At 34.5% G+C, this 18,888-nt stretch overlaps 1 long non-coding RNA gene across 7 annotated transcripts in view; it reads left to right on the forward strand.

Annotated features, from left to right (window-relative positions):
* LOC141386151 (uncharacterized) overlaps nucleotides 1-18,888 on the forward strand; it is a 304,261-nt gene that overhangs the window by 139,016 nt on the left and 146,357 nt on the right. For all 7 annotated transcript variants that reach the window (XR_015492954.1, XR_015492957.1, XR_015492956.1 and 4 more), the window contains exon 3: nucleotides 156-210. This is a non-coding gene — a long non-coding RNA (uncharacterized LOC141386151). The remainder of the gene's footprint in view (nucleotides 1-155; nucleotides 211-18,888) is intronic.

Here is an 18,888-nt window from a genome sequence, read left to right on the forward strand (position 1 = left end):
ATTTTACTTGTTTTAAGGAAACACTGACTTTATTTAAATACGAGCTGCACTTTTCCAGTGTGAAACTAATTAAACATCCAAGTACGTGATGATTTAGTTGTGTTATCAGATAAACTGTTTGCTGGAGCTCTGCTTTTCTCTTTTGTCTCCTCCAGATCCATCATCTGATCCAGAAGCAGATCCTGGTTCTTCTCACCTGTTTCAGCGACAGTAAGCTCTTATTTTCATGCAGTTCTTTGTCTTTGTTTTTTTTTTTCATCAGCTCTTTGGAGAAATTAAGAAAGAGCCTCATCAGTCCAAATGTTAGTTCTCTGCACAAAAAAACAACTTTAATGCCAATTTACAGTGATCCTCGCTCAGCTCACAAACACTACAAGCCCTTACTTCAGCACACAAAAGTGCTAACAATAGATGAATTAAAGGTTACCGACAGTATATGATGAATGTCACAGCAAAACAAATTAGAGGCTCAGGCGTCCTAATGAAGGCTTTTGCCGGCCGTGAGCGGACAGTCAATAATTAGTGGTGTTACACTCGCCGCTTTCTGCTTACCACTCGCATGGTCATTTTTCACTCTTTTAATTGCACAGGTTACATTTCCTCTAATGATGTGGCAGCTCTCCACTTTTTATTTCCCATTTTTAATATTTTCGATTGACGGAAGGTGAACAATCTCAACCTGAATGCAGTCTTTAAATGATCACACACACACACCAAACTTTACACTTTTATTCTGTCTATATTCTGATCACACACACCAAACTTTACACTTTTATTCTGTCTATATTCTGATCACACACACCAAACTTTACACTTTTATTCTGTCTATATTCTGATCACACACACCAAACTTTACACTTTTATTCTGTCTATATTCCGTTCACACACACCAAACTTTACACTTTTATTCTGTCTATATTCTGAACACACACCAAACTTTACACTTTTATTCTGTCTATATTCTGATCACACACACCAAACTTTACACTTTTATTCTGTCTATATTCTGATCACACACACCAAACTTTACACTTTTATTCTGTCTATATTCTGATCACACACACCAAACTTTACACTTTTATTCTGTCTATATTCTGATCACACACACCAAACTTTACACTTTTATTCTGTCTATATTCCGTTCACACACACCAAACTTTACACTTTTATTCTGTCTATATTCTGAACACACACCAAACTTTACACTTTTATTCTGTCTATATTCTGATCACACACACCAAACTTTACACTTTTATTCTGTCTATATTCCGATCACACACCAAACTTTACACTTTTATTCTGTCTATATTCTGATCACACACACACCAAACTTTACACTTTTATTCTGTCTATATTCTGATCACACACACCAAACTTTACACTTTTATTCTGTCTATATTCCGATCACACACCAAACTTTACACGTTTATTCTGTCTATATTCTGAACACACACCAAACTTTACACTTTTATTCTGTCTATATTCTGATCACACACACCAAACTTTACACTTTTATTCTGTCTATATTCCGATCACACACCAAACTTTACACTTTTATTCTGTCTATATTCCGATCACACACTAAACTTTACACTTTTATTCTGTCTATATTCCGATCACACGAACCAAACTTTACACTTTTATTCTGTCTATATTCCGATCACACAAACCAAACTTTACACTTTTATTCTGTCAATATTCTGATCACACACACCAAACTTTACACTTTCATTCTGTCTATATTCCGATCACACACCAAACTTTACACTTTTATTCTGTCTATATTCCGATCACACACCAAACTTTACACTTTTATTCTGTCTATATTCCGATCACACACCAAACTTTACACTTTTATTCTGTCTATATTCCGATCACACAAACCAAACTTCACACTTTTATTCTGTCAATATTCTGATCACACACACCAAACTTAACACTTTTATTCTGTCTATATTCCGATCACACACATCAAAATTTAAACTTTTATTCTGTCTATATTCCCATCACACACACACCAAACTTTACACTTGTATTCTGTCTATTTGCTGAACACATGCCAAACTTTACACTTTTATTCTGTCTATATTCCGTTCACACACACCAAACTTTACACTTTTATTCTGTCTATATTCCGTTCACACACACCAAACTTTACACTTTTATTCTGTCTATATTCCCATCACACATACCAAACTTTACACTTTTTTTTGTCTATATTCCGTTCACACACATCAAAATTTACACTTTTATTCTGTCTATATTCCCATCACACACACCAAACTTTACACTTTTATTCTGTCTATATTCAGTTCACACACACACCAAACTTTACACTTTTATTCTGTCTATATTCTGAACCTACACTAAACTTTACACTTTTATTCTGTCTATATTCCGATTACACACACCAAACTTTACACTTTTATTCTGTCTATATTCCGTTCACACACACACCAAACTTTACACTTTTATTCTGTCTATATTCTGAACCTACACTAAACTTTACACTTTTATTCTGTCTACATTCTAATCACACACGCCAAACTATACACTTTGATTCTGTCTATATTCTGAACACACACACACACCAAACTTTACACTTTTATTCTGTCTATATTCTGAACCTACACTAAACTTTACACTTTTATTCTGTCTATATTCTGATCACACACGTCAAACTTTACACTTTTATTCTGTCTATATTCCGATCACACACCAAACTTTACACTTTTATTCTGTCTATATTCCGATCACACACCAAACTTTACACTTTTATTCTGTCCATATTCTGATCACACAAACCAAACTTTACACTTCTATTTTGTCTATATTCCGTTCACCCACACCAAACTTTACACTTTTATTCTGTCTATATTCCGTTCACACACACCAAACTTTACACTTTTATTCTGTCTATATTCTGATCACACACTAAACTTTACACTTTTATTCTGTCTATATTCTGATCACACAAACCAAACTTTACACTTTTATTTTGTTTATATTCTGATCACACAAACCAAAATTTACACTTTTATTCTGTCTATATTCTGAACACACACCAAACTTTACACTTTTATTCTGTCTATATTCTGATCACACACACCGAACTTTACACTTTTATTCTGTCTATATTCTGATCACACACTAAACTTTACACTTTTATTCTGTCTATATTCTGAACACACACACCAAACTTTACACTTTTATTCTTTCTATATTCTGATCACTCACTAAACTTTACACTTTTATTCTGTCTATATTCCGTTCACACATACGAAACTTTACACTTTTATTCTGTTTACATTCTGAACACACAAACCAAACTTTACACCTATATTCTGTCTATATTCTGAACACACACACCAAACTTTACACTTTTACATCATAAAAATGTCAGTTTTATGTATGATATGTCAGCTCTCTAGCTATTTAATTTTTTTTAGATTGACAGAAGGTAAATAATCTCCATCTGAATGCCTCTTTAAAGAGACGTATAGTTTTTGCTCTAATTAGTGCACGCGATCATTGGAGAGACGCACAACAGAGACGCTGTTTTAACTTGACTTTGGAGTGTGACTCTCTCTTGGTTTATCCGTCTTTCAGTTACTTTTGTGTTTTATGTTTGCTTGAATTTATGCATGTGGGATTTTACTTTGATGCATGAAAAAAATAAAAATAAAAAAAACCTCCCAACCGCGCGTGACGTGCAACCAGGACCTGACAGAAAGAGAAATATTCACACAAATAAGACATCAAAGATAGATGGAGAATTAAAATATGCGCTTCAGATTTATTCTGATTGCTTTGGGATAGAGGAGAGGAAAATATTCCCTAGAAGTGTCCGACTGGAAGACATCAAAAATCATCGCAGCGATTGCCACAAACAGACGGATCACTCGCAGGGAAAAGAGCGAAGGGAAAGGTGTAGCTCTGCTCTATTTTCAGGGATTCCCTCGTGGGTGAATATAAAAATCACAACTGAGATTGCTTTAATATCCTGATTGTTTCTCCAGATCTTCCAGGTTTGGAAAACACGTCTGTTATAAATACTGATGCTGATATTCACTACTGGGTTTCCCATTCGGAAGTGCAATGTATTCACATGTGCTGATATTTTGTTGAATTAAAACTATTATGATTATACATGTATATATATACTTCAAATGTGTATATATATATATATATATATATATATATATATATATATATATATATATATATATATATATATATATATATATATATATACATACATACATACATACATACATACATATATATATATATATATATATATATATATATATACATACATACATACATACATACATACATATATATATATATATATATATATATATATATATATATATATATATACATACATACATACATATATATATATATATATATATATATATATATATATATATATATATATATATATATATGTATGTATGTATGTATATATATATATATATATATATATATATATATATATATATATATATATATATATATATATATATATATATATATATATATATATATATACACACAGTAAATATTATTAGACTAGATATTCTTCAAGACACTTCTATACAGCTTAAAGTGACATTTAAAGGCTTCACTAAGTTAACTAGGCAGGTTAGGGTAATTAGGTGAGTTATTAAATATCGATGATTTGTTCTGTAGTCTATCAGGGGAAAAAAAACAGTTTAAAGGGGCTAATAATTTTGTCCTTAAAATGGTGTTTAAAAAATTAAAAACTGCTTTTATTTAAGCCGAAATAAAACAAATAAGACTTTCTCCAGAAGAAAAAATATTATCAGAAATACGGTTAAAAATTTCCTCGCACTGTTAAACATTTTTGGGCAAAAATTTAAAAAAGAAAAACAATTCTGACTTCAACTTTAGATTTTGTATATAAACAATATATTTTCCTAATGCATAAAATATTATCACCATATTGTGTGTATAAATAGATGCAGATACAGTATATTTATGTACATGAGCATGTGAGAGTGCAAGTCATAGGCATTTTCTTATATTAGAGTCTTCATGACATGCATTGTAATGCACATGCGTGGGCACCTGAAGCAGAATATAGATTAAATAAATAAAATGTGTGAAAAAAGGGGACAAAATCCAATAGTTAAATATGTTTTTGACATGTTTTAATGCATGGAAACGTAATTATTACTCATTTATTTCAATCTATGTGATTTCAGTACGGGTTGAGATATGAGGGTGGAAATATTCAGATAATCTTCCATTTAAAAGGCGTCATTTTTACCATCATCTATTTTGCTTATGAAACATTCATTCATTCATTTTCTTTTCTGCTTATTCCCTTTATTATTCTGGGGTCGCCACAGTGGAAAGAACCGCCAACTTATCCAGCATGTTTTTTATGGGGCGATGCCCTTCCAGCTGCAACCCTTTTCTGGGAAACATCCACACACACCAATTCAGACTCATACACTACAGACAAGTTAGCTTACCCAATTTACTTGTACCCTGAAGGAAACCCACGCAAACACAGGGAGAACATGCAAACTCCACACAGAAATGCCAACTCAACCAGCCGAGGCTCGAACCAGTGACCTTCTTGCTGTGAGGCGACAGCACTACCTACTGCACCACTGCGTCGCCGATTATAAAACACGTCTCAAATAAATAAATAAATAAATAAATAAATAAATAAATAAATAAATAAATAAAACATCAAAATATATATTAAAGCATATTGTTTAGTGCATGCTATCTATCTTAATTTGTAGATTTAAATTGAATTACTGTAAAATTTGTTCACCAAAATTCATACTCTGAGTACACTCTGAGTTTTTTTAATAGAGTTACTAAACACACTATAGATTTCGTATTCCAGTCTGGAATCAACAAACCAGTTTGTTGCAGTCTTTTATTTTATTTATTTATTTATTTTAATCAAAAAAATTGTTTCTATTTGTTTATATATTTACAATTGGTTATTAATTTTGGTATAAAAGTTATAAATCTTGGCGGAACTTTGACATATCTTACATAAATACTGTGTATTTGACTGTTTTTACAGAGCATTTGGCTGCACATTTTACACCTCTACATAGTCTACACTAACCGGCCACTTTATTAGGTACACCTGTCCAACTGCACATTTCTAATCAGCCAATGGCAGCAGCTCAATGCATTTAGGCATGTAGACATGGTCAAGATGATCTGCTGCAGTTCAAAGTGAGCATCAGAATGGGGAAGAAAGGGGATTTAAGTGACTTTGAACGTGGCATGGTTGTTGCTGCCAGACGGGCTGCTCTGAGTATTTCAGAAACTGCTGATCTACTGGGATTTTCACGCACAACCATATCTAGGGTTTACAGAGAATGCTCCGACAAAGAGGAAATATCCAGTGAGCGGCAGTTCTGTGGGTGCAAATGCCTTGTTGATGAGGCCAGAGGTCAGAGGAGAATGGCCAGACTGGTTCCAGCTGATAGAAAGGCAACAGTAACTCAAATAAGCACTCGTTACAACCGAGCTCTGCAGAAGAGCATCTCTGAAAACACAACACGTCCAACCTTGAGGCGGATGGGCTACAGCAGCAGAAGAGCACACCGGGTGCCGCTCCTGTCAGCTAAGAACAGGAAACTGAGGCTACAATTCACACAGACTCACCAAAACTGCACAATAGAAGATTGGAGAAACGTTGCTGCTCTGATGAGTCTCCATTTCTGCTGACACATTCAGATGCTCGGCTCACAATTTGGCCTCAACAGCATGAAAGCATGGATCCATCCTGCCTTGTATCAGCGGTTCAGCTGCTGGTGGTGGTGTAATGGTGTGGGGGAGATTTTCTTTGGGTCCATTAGTACCAATTGAGCATCAACGCCACAGCCTACCTGAGTATTGCTGCTGACCATGTCCATCCCTTTATGAGCACAGTGTCTCCATCTTCTGATGGCTACTTCCAGCAGGATAACGCAGCATGTCATAAAGCTCAATCATCTCAGACTGCTGAACATGACGAGCTCAATCAATCCAATAGAGCAGCTTTGGGATGTGGTGGAACGGGAGATTGGCATCATGGATGTGCAGCCGACAAATCTGCAGCAACTGTGTGATGCTATCATGACAATATGGAGCAAAATCTCTGAGGAATATTTCCAGTAGCTTGTTGAATCTCTGACACCAAGGATTAAGGCAGTTCTGAAGGCAAAAAGGGTCCAACCTGGGACTAGTAAGGTGTACCTAATAAAGTGCCTGGGATATATATATATACACACACACACACACACACACACACACACACACACACACACACTGTATATATTACTTTACTCCACCTCTTACTCTCACTTACTTAATGCAGACACTCACTCACTCACTCACTCACACACACACGCACACACACACGCACACAAACAAACACTCTGAATGTCAAACTTATCAAAGTGTGTTCCTCTCAGTCAGAGAGCTGTAGGAAGAGCAGCGCAGCGCCGCAGACTCTCTATAATGCTCTTGTTAAGCAGCGCAGAAAGGCGCGATTGAAAGCGCGGCCCATCTCGGCTAATTAACACTTTGAAAGATAAAAGCAGTTTATTAAATCAATCAGAATGCTGTCTGTTTGTGAGTCCCCGCAGATAAGGCCATTTGCATATTAACTTAGCGATGGTGGTAACCTACATAGACCGGCCCACAGAAACGGCGGCCAGCGCTGTAAACATTCTACTGTACGCCGCCTCAAACTTTTACAGCCCGCGCTCTCTGGTGGATTTTTAATTCATTAAATAATCAAAAGGTAAATAAATAAGTAAACAGATCCGCAAACGAATAAACAAATAAACAAATAAATAAACAGACACATCTCCAGCCTCCTAATTAATTATTAGACATTCTGAATTCAGATAAGGCCGTGTGTAAATAAACAAAACTGCTCTAATGGCCAATCAGACGGCTCGGCGGTAAACACTGCGTCCGTCCTGCTGCCAAAAACAATACATTAATGCAGCATCCATCTTGATTTCACACTCGCGATGCTCATAAAGAGAGACGTAACACACATCTCTTCATCTGGATTCTGCATTTCACCCACAGGCGAGCGTATCGTGTGGAGCGATGCGCTGAACATGGCCAGATAAAGCTCTTTAATATTGATCTGGGTCATTTGTTAGTTCGGGGTGCAGTGTTTATTTCACTGATTTGTCTCGTGTTCCCTGAAGATGCTCTGCCGCGACACGCTGGAGACGTACAAGTGTGTGTTTAGCCTTCATTTACTCTTTGTGTCTTTGTGAGATGCAGATCTCCGTCACAAACACACACATACACACAAAAGCACACAAGCTCACTTGCACACACACACACACACACACACACACAAACGCAAGCTCGCATTAATGCACAAACACACAAGCGCTTGTTCGCGCACACACACATTGACACACATTGGATACACACTGTACGCACAAACACACAGGTGCTCACATACACTCACCACTTAAACACACAAAAGCTCGTGCACTCACATTTAAACACACAAACATACGCACACACATACTCACAAACACACACGCACTGACCCACACATAGTGCACACACACAAACACACAGGTGCTCACATACACGCACACTTTAACACACAAAAGCACACTTACACTTAAACATGCACACATTTAAACACAAACATACGCACACACATACTCACAAACACACACGCGCTGGCCCACACATACTGCACACACACAAACACGCACACATTTAAACACAAACATAGCCACGCACACTTACACACATACACACAAACACACGCTCGCGCACACACACACACCCATACAAACACACACGCTTGCACTTAAACATGCAAACGCTCACACTCATTCACACACACACACATGCACGTTTAAACACACAAATACACACACACACACACACACACACACACTTGCTCACTTGCATGCATGCACATACACACACTACACACATACACACACAAATACAAGCACGCACACATTCACGGTTGCATGGACGCACTGAAACACACACACTCACATATACACACACACAATTACATACACACACACTTATACACAAACACTTGCACACACACACACACTCACACTCACACAAACACATTTAAATGTGCACATATGCACACACACTAGCTCACATGCACACACATGCAAACACTCACACATACACACACAAACACATACACTTGCTGGCACGCACACACACACACACACACACACACACACACACACACACACACACACACACACACACACACATTTCCATTCACGCATACCTAAACACACAAACGCTCACACACACACACACACACACACACACACACATTTAAACACACAAATGTACACACGCACTTTCGCTCACACACGCATGCACACACACACACTACACACATAGACACACAAATACATGCTTGCACTCACACATTCACGGTTGCATGGATGCACACATACATACAAACACTCACATACACACACACACACATACAAACAGACGCTCGCGCACGCACACACACACACACACACTCACACTCACACACTCACACGCACACAAACATTTAAATGCTCATGCTTGCGCACACACACTTGCTCACATGCATACACACACACACACACACACACACACACATGCTCACTCGCACACACATGCACATTTAAACACACAAACATACACACACACACAAACACTCGCTCGCTAGCCCACATGCATACACACACACACGAAAACACACTTGCATTCACACACACACACACACACACACACACACACACAGACTTAAACACAAATGCTCGCACACACACACATAGAAATACACAAACGTATGCACACACTCTCCCATGCATGCACACATACATGCATACATATGCTTGCTTGCACACACACATTCACGGTTGCACAGATGCACACATACACACACACAAACACACATGCGTTCACATACACACACACTTAAACGCACAAACCCTCGAGCACACACGCACATTTAAACAAAAAAAACCCTCGAGCACACACGCACATTTAAACAAGCTCACTCACATGCATGCACGCATGCTTAAACACAAACGCACACACACAATCGCTGTCACACACACACTCACACAATCAGTACACACACACACACTCACACAAATGCACACACATACACACACACTCACACATAATTGCTCACTCGCACACACAAACTTAGTCACAAACACACACAGACACACACACACACACAATCGCTGTCACACACACACTCACACAATCAGTACACACACACACACTCACACAAATGCACACACAAACACACACACTCACACATAATTGCTCACTCGCACACACAAACACTCACTCACACACACACTGTGGTCTATAAGAATCCTCGGCCTGCGCTCAGATCAGCTGGATATATATTCATTACTGACTCCTCTATATATCAGTGTGTCGACATCAGTTCATCATCAATTATGAATTATGAACCTGCCGCTCTATTACTGTATTACTCAGACGCATCGCGATTAATAAGAGCACTGATGGTAAACTCATGGATTCTTTATGTTAATGCGCTCGCTAATGCTGAGATCCGTCCAATGGCAGTGAAGTATTAATGCTGGCGTTTTATAGGAATAATGAGAGCCGTGTTTTTGTTCAGACCTGCTGATTCCTGCACGTCAGCAGAGAGCCGGAGAATATCCTCTGAGCTCATCACTTGTGTAATGCGGAGATATGCTGAAGGTTTGGGGTTCGGTGGGAAGATAAATGACAATGATAATATTATGTGAAATAATGCACAAAGAAATACATCTGTTTCTATGAATAAGAGATAACAAACATTTTAGTTTAGAAAGTTACACATTTTATTTGGTGCATATAATATAATATAATATAATATAATATAATATAATATAATATAAATATATATAACATAACATAATAAAATGAAATATATAATATAATAAAATATACTAAAATATATGATATAATAAAATATATAATATAATAATAGAAGGTCGCTGGTTCGAGCCTTGGCTCAGTTGCCGTTTTTGTGTGGAGTTTGCATGTTCTCCCTGCGTTTGCATGGGTAATTGTCTGTAGTGTGTGTGTTTGTGTGTGTGTGTGTGTGTGTGTGAATGAGCATGTGTGGATGTTTCCCGGAGATGGGTTGTGGCTGGAAGGGCATCCGCTGTGTAAAAACATGCTGGATAAGTTGGCGGTTCATTCCACTGTGGCGACCCCGGATTAATAAAGGGACTAAGCCAACAAGAAAATTCATGAATGAATGAAAAATAATATAATATAATATAATATAATATAATATAATATAATATAATATAATATAATTTAATATAATATAATATAATATAATATATGATAAAATAATAAACTAAAATAAATTAAATTAAATTAAAAAGCTTAAAATAATATAAATTAAAATTAAATAATATAAGATAAAATAATAAAATAAAATAAAATTTAATTAAAAAAACTTAAAATAATATAACATTAAATTAAATAAATAATATAAAATAAATAAATTAAATAATATAAAATAAAATAAAATAATAAAATTAAATAAAATTAAATAAAATTAAATAAAATTAAATAAAATAAAATTAAATAAAATTAAATAAAATTAAATAAAATAAAATTAAATAAAATTAAATTAAATTAAATTAAATAACATAACATAACATAACATAACATAACATAACATAACATAACATACTATAATAATATAATATAATAATATAATATAATATAATATAATATAATATAATATAATATAATATAATATAATATAATATAATGTAAAGCAAAATAAAATAATAAAAAATTAAATAAAATAATATAATATAAATAGAAATATTATACCCACACATTGTGACAATGTAACATTAATTGTAAATAATAAAAAACTATATAATATAATAAAATGTAATATATTATGAGAACATTTAATAATACATTTACTGTATGATGTTTTTTTCTTATGTTCATATAACTCATGATAACCTTATTATTAATCAGGGGTCTCCACAGCGGAATGAACCACAGCAGTTTTGTAGCAGTTCTCCAATAAGAATTAGGATCAAGTAGTATCGAACGGAAATCACAAGCAGTCCTGAAAAATGCCTTTTGATTTGTGTGTGAACTCTCTCTTTAAAGTCCAATAATATGAGTGTGTGTTTAATGACGCTGCCTGTGAACGTTTCCTTCCAAAAGCCTGTGGCCATCCAGATTCCTAATGATTTTCATACACTCAACATTTAGATCCGCAAAAGCACTGCGAGCTCAGCGGCGACCTTTCTGACACCATTAGACATGTTTCCTGAGAGTAAAACAGGCCTGTATTTACCGTGACGGAGTTACCGATGGAGCCGAAGCCTTTCTCTGGCTCCGATACAACTGAACTCCAGCACTTCTGCTCCCAGACCTTTATAATTATCCTGGAAAATTAGCGTGAAGCATTGATCTGTATTGTGCAGTGAGCAGATCTGTGTCCTCCTGGATGAAGTTCAGGGAAAAACTCTACATTTCAGTTCAATAAAATTATGCAGCAGAATTCATCTCATGGGTCTAATAAAGGGGAAAAAAAAAACCTTCCGGGCCTCATTTCACTGTCATCAAATCAAAGAGCTGCAGTCTGTGTCACATATCAAACTAGTGCCCTTAAAAGACAGCACATAAGATCTTAGATATAATAAAAATCTCACATCACACTAACCCTAACCCTTAGTCACAATAACAATATCACATGATGTATCACTAAGATATTATCAAGAGGTTCATGGAAAAACTCTCCATTTATGTTCAGTAACTGTGTGCATCAGAATTCATCACATGGATCTTATCTAGAAGGAGAAGAAAACCTGCCGGGCCTCATTTGACTGTCATCAAATCAACGAGCTGCAGTCTGTGTCACATATAAAGTGTGCCCTTACAAGACAGCATCTCCCAAGCAGGCATACAACATCATTAAAGGTCACAAGTAGGTTGGATTTAGGTTTATTATACAAAAATAAATCTGAACATTATTAAAACAACAGATTAAAACTCATGTCTCGGTGATACAGAAGGTAAGGGGTTTTTCCTTGGGAAATAAAAAAAAATCAAGTGTTTCTGGATCAGATTCTGGAGTAAAGTCTTTAAAAACACATGCAGTGTGCCACGAGTGAGAAATCACAGGCTGCTTGACCTTTATTTCTCTTTCTTTTTTTAAATATAAGTTTGTATTTGTGTGATGCAATGGTGCCAAGATTCCTGCCCTGACTTTGATTTGCAGTCCTTTAGCTCTCTGCGCTTTAATTGGCCTCTTCTGTGTGTGTGTGTGTGTGTGTGTGTGTGTGTGTGTGTGTGTGCGTGTGTGTGTGTGTGTGTGTGTGTGTGTGTGTGTGTGTGTGTGTGTGATCATGAAAACACACATGAAGCGGCGGTAAGAGTGTTTGAGAGGAAACGCACACGAGGTGTTTCCAAGCGTGAAAGTTGGGCTGATATTTAAAGTCAGACTATCAGCAATTAAAGCTGTGCGTGCGTGCGTGCGTGCGTGCGTGCGTGCGGGCGTGTGTGTGTGTGTGCACGTGTGCGCGTGCGTGTGTGTGTGAGTGAGTACACTGTCGCCTCTACCTGAGCTCAGTGTGTGTTTGTGAAGCAGAAGCTGATTTCTCCTGCAGCTTTCTCTGTAAATAAATGCAGACAGATTGTTTTATTCTGCCGATGGACACGTCTGCATCCACGAGCAGCGTCACCTACAGGAACTACAGCTATTAAAGGGACGATTCAGACAAAAATCAACATTTACTCACCATTTACTGAGCCTCAGGTGCTCACAGACCTTTAAGAGTTTCTGACAAACACAAGAGGAAATATTCTGCCTGAAGATGGCTGGACACTTGCACACATTCACGTCCATAGTAGGAAAAAATAAATGAAGACTATAAAACAGGGCCATTATCAGATTCAAATCACTTTTAATGATCTATTTCTATTCAAGGTTTTAACAGATTACTAAAAATATCTGCGCTTCCTCTTTTGATTGACACTCTTAATATATTTATTTATTTTTTGTTTTATTCAAAATGAAAAAGCACAACATTTAATACATAATAATATATTAAATATATTAAAAATATAATTAGAATATTACCTAATGGGGGAAAGTGCCATGCTTAGTATGGCTGCCAAATCGAGGTCCAGCCTTCCAGTCGAAGCAAATCAGACCAGTCTTTATGTCACAAGATGGTTATGACATATTTAACAGTCATCGGCCTCCTGAATCCTTAAATTTATCAAAACAAATGTACATCTATAAAGCTATATGGTAATGCTTTAAAATAATGGTGCATTAATTAAAGTTGGTTAATGCTTTTACTAACATGAACAAATTATTAGTTGTTATACTATAGTTTAGCACGGTATTTATTCATCTTTGTTAACATTAATCTTATTTAAGTTAAATAAGGTTAGTTCATGTTAATTCATAGTTCATTAACTAATGTTAACAAGCACAACTTTGAATTTTAATAATGCATTAGTAACTATGTTGAACTCTGATTAATAAATGCTGAAAGATATTATTTATGCTTAATGTTAGGATTTACAGGAACTAATGTTATACTTAATATTATATCGAATTTGCCTCAAATTAACCATTGGGAACTATTTTAGAGTGGGCGGAGACAATCAGCTCATTTGCATTTGAAGAAACAAGTGCAAAAACAGCAACAATTTGAATGAACCTTAAAAAAATGTACATTTTCAACCTGGTCATTTGCATTTAAATTGCATCAAAATGGCCATCAGGAAACATTCTGATTCAGTCTTAACTTTCTGTTTCCTTACTGTGGTTTTCTGACACTTGCCTGAAGAGTTGGTAGGCAGAAACAGCTCATTTGCATTTAAAGGAACAGGCGTAAAACAGCAGCATTTCAAACTGACCCCAAAACATTTACATTCAATAGAGTCATTTACATTTAGAGGCACTTAAACTGCTTCAAAATCACATTTGGAAATTTGCATTGCCTGCAAAGTGGGTGGGGAGAAACAGCTCATTTGCATTTAAAGGAACAGCACCAAAAACAGGGACAAATTAAACTGACCCCAAAAATATACAAGGGTTGTATAATATATAAATATGAATAATAAAATACATAATTAAAATAAAATTCAGTGTTAACTTTCTGTTTCTTTCCCGTGTTTTTCTTACATCTGTCTGTAAAGTGGGCAGAGACAACCAGCTCATTTGCATTTAAAGGAACAGCTGCAAAAAAAGGCGACAATCTGAACGGACCCTAAACATTTACATTTTTAACAGGTTCATTTGAATTTAAAGGCATTTAAACTGCATAAAATAATCATTGGAAAACTTCCTGATTCAGTCTAACTTTCTGTTTCCTTGTTTGTTTTTCCCAACTGTGCCTGAAAATTGGGCGGAGAGAACCAGCTCATTTGCATTTAAAGGAACAGACACTATAATGGCGACATTTTAAACTGACCCCATAAAATTGAAATGTTTTACAAGGTCATTTGCATTAAAAGACATTTAAACTGCATCAAAATAGCCATTGGGAGTCTTCCTGACTCAGTCTTCACTCTGTTTACTTCCTCAACTCTGTCTGTCAAGTGGGCAAGGAGAATCAGCTCATTTGCATTTAAAGGAAATTTTTACATTTTTAATCCGTGATACATTTGGCTGAATTTTGACCCCGGACATTCTGAAGACACATTTTACATCTTGTAAAAAGGGTAAAATAAGTTGCTTTAATGCACACATATGCAAAAACTGAGAAAATCTGCACCTGAGCGTCAGGGTGTCCTCCAGGGAACGATGCTGGGAACGCTTCACATGCGGCTGTTTAAAGACAAGATGAGATCGAATCACGGATCTATACGGGATAAATCATTTACACCTCTGCGGCTGGTGATAATGACTGTATTACGGCAGCATTAGGATATTAACGGCATGATCACACGCAGACATGAACAGACAGAAGCTCCACACTCGCAAATATAGGCCTCAAATTGTCCCACTTTTATGTCTGAAGTGTCAAAATTCGCCTTCAAATGAGATGAGAATTTGATATGACTGATGACAGCAGATCACACGTGTTACGGACCCGCATTATTCTGAAGACGAGTCCTGTGATTTTTATTATTTTTTTATCTGAAAGAGATTTTAAAGCGGTTATCACGACTCATGTGTAATACAGATTTACAGCAGAATTTTGTCCACTGGTTATGTCTGTTTCAACAATAAAATGCACAATAAAATAATTAAATACAATTCAATAATTAAATATTAATGTAATATATATATATATATATATATATATATATATATATATATATATACACACAATGCAATTTATCATTTGCTTATTTTATTATTTAAAATGCTTTCAGAAAATAAATGACTACACAATTTTTTAGTATAATAATAATAATAATAATAATAATAATAATAATAATAATAATAATAATAAAACAGAAGAGTATTTTAATAATAATAATAATAATGATGAGGATAACAATATAATATCAGAAGAGTACTTTAATAAAATAAATAAAAAAATAGTGATACAATATTGATGATGATGATAATAATAATATTTATAATAATAATAATAACAGAAGAGTATTTTAATAATAATAATAATAATATTAATAATAATAATGTTGATGATAGTAATAATTATAATAATTTGTAAATAACATTATTATTGATAATGCTAATAATAATGCTAATAATAATAGTAATAATAATAATAATAAATCTATAAAATAGTTATTATTATTATTATTTTTTTTTATTAGTTTTTTCTTATTTATTTATTTATTTAATTATTTAATAATTTCATTTAAAAAAAAAAAAATATATATATATATATATATATATATATATATATATATATATATATATATATATTGTTTATTATATGACCTCTAACGAGATATGTTTACTTGAAAATATATTCCAGTGGCAATTATTCTACAGCATATTCAATTTATTCTGTATTTAATTTGTTTATCGAGTCATTTTCCTCATAAATGTGTTTGTCATTGAGCTGCTGGTATATGTGTTTGTGTGCGTGTGTTTTCAGACAGGTGTGTGAAATGGACTGTAAGTGGTGTGTGTCTGTGTGTTGTGATCACAGGTGTGCAACTATGTGTGTGTGTGTCTGTGTGTGTGTGTGTGTCTACAGGCTCACAGCACCCGTATCTAATTGATTGGCTGTAGCGATTTTGAGAATGACCCCAGTCAGTGTGTGTCTGTGTGTGTGCGTCAAGGTGTGTGAGTGAGTGTGTGGGAAAGGTGTGCACTGTGGAAATGTGCATTATAGCTGTGAAATTACGCATTTGGAGTGTGTGTCCCAAGAGCTGGACACTACAGAAATACGATTTTCTGGCCTCGACCCGCGAACTCCAGTAGAGGAAATATTAAATAGGTGTCTGTGTGTGTGTGTATATGTGCAAAAATGTTTCCCGTTTTGATTTGCATGTGACCATAAAACAAAAAAATAATGTTTACATAGTTATTAAGTAAGGTTATCTAGTTTAATCATTATTATTAGTGACTATACTGAAAAAAATAAAAATAATAAATAAATAAATAAATATATTTATATTTATATATTTATTGATTTATTTTTACTTTTATATTTAATATTTCATATTTTACATACCTTTATAAATACATAAATTCATTAATAAAAAATTAAATAATATAATTTATAAATAAATAAATAAATAAATAAAATAAAATACATATTATTATAAATAAATAAATATAAAAAATAACAATTAAAAATATAGACAAATAATTTAAATGTATAAAAATAAAGACATATATCTATATCTATATCTATATATATATATATATATATATATATATATATATATATATATATATATATATATATATATATATATATATATATAATCATATAAATAAAAAATACAAATATATACATATATTCATAAATAAATAAATAAATAAATAAATAAATAAATAAATATATTACTAAACATTAATAAAAAATACACATATACACAAAATAAATTATTATATAATAGGTAATATTTAGATATGCTAGCTGATGGTTAATAATGGTTAGCAATATATATTTCTAAAATTATTTGTTTGCATTATTTTTATTTCATTTTTTTACTAATCAATTATTGAGTTTGTTTGTGTCTTTGTGTATTTATACAATAATATGAATAATAAATAATAATTATTTAATGTGTCTGTTATTTAAAAGTTTTTATATATTGTTGAGTTATGGTGATTAAGCATTATTATAGGTTGCTAAGAATTCTTAAGATTGCTAAGTGATGTGCCGTGCGCTGTCATGCAGCAGGTGACACAGTGGCTCAGTGGTTAGATCTGTCACCTTACAGCAAGAAAGTCCCAGGTTTGAGCCCCGGCTGGATCAGTTGGCGTTTTCTGTTTGCATGTTCTCCCCATGTTGGTGTGGGTTTCCTCCGGGTGCTCCGGTTTTCCCCACAATCCAAACACATGCGCTATAGGGGAATTAATGAACCAAATTAGCCGTAGTGTATGAGCGTGTGTGTGAATGAGTGTGTGTAGGTATTTCCCTCTACTGGGTTAGAGCTGGAAGCTCATCCGCTGTGTAAAACATATGCTGGAATAGTTGACGGTTCATTCCGCTGTGGCGACCCCTGATGGATAAAGGGAATAAGCCGAAGGAATATGAATGAATGAATGTTACACACATGATGCGCATGTTTTCTGGCTCCATAATTGGATTGGTTTTATTTCCTGTCTGCAAACTCAGATTGAGCTCAAAGTTTTCGCAGTGTTTTCCGCTTGTCAGGACCGGTAACATGCATTCCCTCTGAACGCCCAAATATCAATGCACGCAT

The sequence above is a fragment of the Danio rerio genome, chromosome 6 (genome assembly GCF_052040795.2).
Source record: "Danio rerio strain M-AB ecotype USA chromosome 6, GRCz13ab, whole genome shotgun sequence".
In the NCBI taxonomy this organism is placed as follows: Eukaryota; Metazoa; Chordata; class Actinopteri; order Cypriniformes; family Danionidae; genus Danio; species Danio rerio.